The 2,903-nt window shown below is 55.7% G+C and overlaps 1 protein-coding gene across 1 annotated transcript in view; it reads right to left on the reverse strand.

Moving 5' to 3' along the window:
- Positions 1 to 2,903, reverse strand: part of DENND1A (DENN domain containing 1A) — a 428,365-nt gene that overhangs the window by 74,235 nt on the left and 351,227 nt on the right. The gene's annotated exons all lie outside the window — the stretch shown is intronic.

A 2,903-nucleotide genomic window follows, 5' to 3' on the forward strand; every position in this document is an offset into this window, starting at 1 on the left:
TTGGCCATGAACTCAACCAAGTCCCCAGTGCCAGGTGATTTCTAAGATTCCCTAGGTAATTCCAATGCAGCCAAGTCTGAGAAGCACTGGTGTAGGTGGGAGTGACTAGCACAGCACCTAGACACTAGGGGTCCCCAACCCCCAGGCCGTGGACCGGTCCCGGTCTGTGGCCTGCTAGGAACCTGGCCGCACAGCAGGAGGTGAGTGGTGGGCAAGGGAGCAAAACGTCATCTATTTGCAGCCGCTGCCCAGTCCCCCAGCGCCAGCATCACCGCCTCAGCTCCACCTCAGATCATCAGGCCTTAGATTCTCACAGGAGCACCGGTCCCTGGTGCCAAAAAGGTCGGGAACTGCTGCTCTAGACCAATCAATATTCATTTTCTTAAAATTTAGGAATAAAGAAGCTGGGGAATTTGGCCCCATTTATTACCAGTAGTCCCCAACCTGGTTGCATTTTGTTTAAATGTCTCCAAATTCCTAATACAACGTTCAAGTTATGCATAAGTATGAAGGGTGCTTCCACAGCCTCCCGCCGGCAGCCGACACTGCCTCACAGGCCCCGTGAAGATCTCATGCTGAGCCCCCTGCTCGGGCCTCAGCGCCTCTCCCAGAGCGGTATCCAAGGCCGGCTCCTCACGGCGTCGGCTGTGTCGGCTGCCAAGGAACCAGGGTGAATTCCAGCCAACAAAGAAAAGGCTTAGCGTGGCGTCTGGCCTGGAGGACGCCATACCCTTCCTGGAAGGCAGGGAGGGAGGGTCAGACTACAGTAACTTCAGGTTGTCCAGGAGCAGCGGTGGTTTAGGGAAAAGAGCCAATGACAGCTGAGCACTTGCTTCAGACCAAAGTGAACCCTATGCTCACCGAGTCCTCGGCCGAACTCCACGTTCACACACGTCTCCTATTTTACAGATGAGGAAAGGAGTCCCATACAGGTGAAGCGCTTTGCCCAAGGTCCCGGAGCTGGTGGGTCTGAATGACCCCTAAGTCCAATCACGCTCTCCCCCTACGAGGCACAACGTGGTACACGCTCAAGGGCTACCAGCGTGGACTTAGGAAGGTGGTTGCCGTATGGTCACAGTCAGATGGCTCTGGCTCGCCTGAGCCAAGCCAGGTTTTGGGGTGACGGGACCAAGACAGCCCTCTGAACCTCTGATGCGATAGCCCAGGCAGGCTAGGGACAGGCTCCCAGTCTGGGTCCCTCACTGTAACAAGCCCTAAACGAAGAATCAATGTGTTATTGTGAAGCTGGCTCACTGTTCGGGTGATTTAAGTCAGGGGAAACGTGGGGCCCCGACAAAACCTACCGTGATGATGTGCAGGGGCGGGACGGCCGGGCTAACCGTATTTGCCCATTCTGACCCGCCGCTCGGGTATTGACAGAAGCCCCCACACACACTCGCTAGATTACAGTAAAGACATTCAAATCACAGGCGCGTGGGCCCACGCCTCGGCCCCTCTGCGCCAGCGGCTGCTTCCCTCTGCATTAACCGAGACAAACAGAAAGAAGTCAGGAAATTCTGATTAGCGCGGGAATGGCAGACGAGCGGGGAGGCCTGCGGACGCGGAGGAGACACAATGAGGTGGGCCTTCATGCATACTAGCTTAAGATTTTCTTTCCATAAGAAATGCAGATGGGAGTGGGCTCTGTGTGGAACGCAGGTGCGTGATTAAAAACAGCGACCGCTCACCGAGCCCCGGCGCCGTGCCGGGTGGTCTTACATGCATCATCTCACTCGTTCTTCACGGCGACCCGCGAGGCAGGTGTCGTCAGGGTCTCCATTTTACAGACAAGGAAACCGAGGCTCAGAAAGGTGAAGTCACCTGCCTAAAGTTGCAGGGCTGGTCAGTGACAGAGCAAGTGTGTGGCAGTCCGACTGGCCCTGGGGCTCATGCAACACAATGTTCTTTCTCTGTGATTAAAAGAAATGATCATGAGATCGTATCCGACATTTCAGCCGTCACCAGGGCTGCTCTAACCATTCAAAACGATGGATCGTACGGTGGTGACAAGGACAGTGGGCTTTGGAGAAACGGAGTGTGAGTTCTGGCTGCACTACGTGCTTGCAGAAGCCATCTCATCTCTGGGAGCCTCTGTTTTCTCGCTGATGGATACGCCGGAAATAATAACCCCTACCTCGTGGTCCTAGCATTCAGTACCATTATGCTGGCACATCCCAGGTGCAGCGGCTGCCACGGGCGAGATGGTGACCGCCCCGTGCAGCAGCGGAGTGACAGCTCTCTCCCCAGTATGGGAACCACACAGACACACTGAGCTCTCAGTATCGATCCCCTCCCGGCTCAGCCACCTCGGCCGCACCCGTTTGCCTCACTGTCGCCAAGAGCCAGATTCTGAGTTTTAACGTAATGACTCTTGCACGTCAAAGTCCCAAGAGAGGAAGTAGCAAACTGACTAGAGGTGAGGATTTCAGCTTCCTGAGAGGGAAAAGACAGTTCAAGACAGTATGCAGGAGAGAGGGTGGGTTTTGAGGGCCTGGTGGACCCCTGGGAGAAGCAAGAATCAACCTGAAGAGTGACTGGCGGGAGAACCAACACTGGCCGGGCAACAGGAATAGGGGACCCAGGGACCCAAAGGCTGAAGGACACGCAGATGAAACTGGAAGCACCACCTAGTCAGCAGAGGGGAAAAACGCCAGCCCCCTGCGTTAAGTGAGAAGATGGACAGACCGCACTGAAGACACGCTGCCCCCCAGTTCTTGGTGACAAGGCCCTCAGGGGTTCCCCCACAGCGCTGTCCACACACTGACTTCTCGAGCTCGCTTACTGGTTCACTTATTCATGATCACCCCTCTCCTGAATGCCGCCTACTCAGGGCCGATCTCCAGTGCCTGGGTGGGGCTTGGGGCCTGGAGGACTTCAGCAGCAGAGTTTAGGGATGAATGAAC

Source organism: Pteropus alecto, unplaced genomic scaffold (genome assembly GCF_000325575.1).
Source record: "Pteropus alecto unplaced genomic scaffold, ASM32557v1 scaffold67, whole genome shotgun sequence".
Lineage (NCBI taxonomy): Eukaryota > Metazoa > Chordata > Mammalia > Chiroptera > Pteropodidae > Pteropus > Pteropus alecto.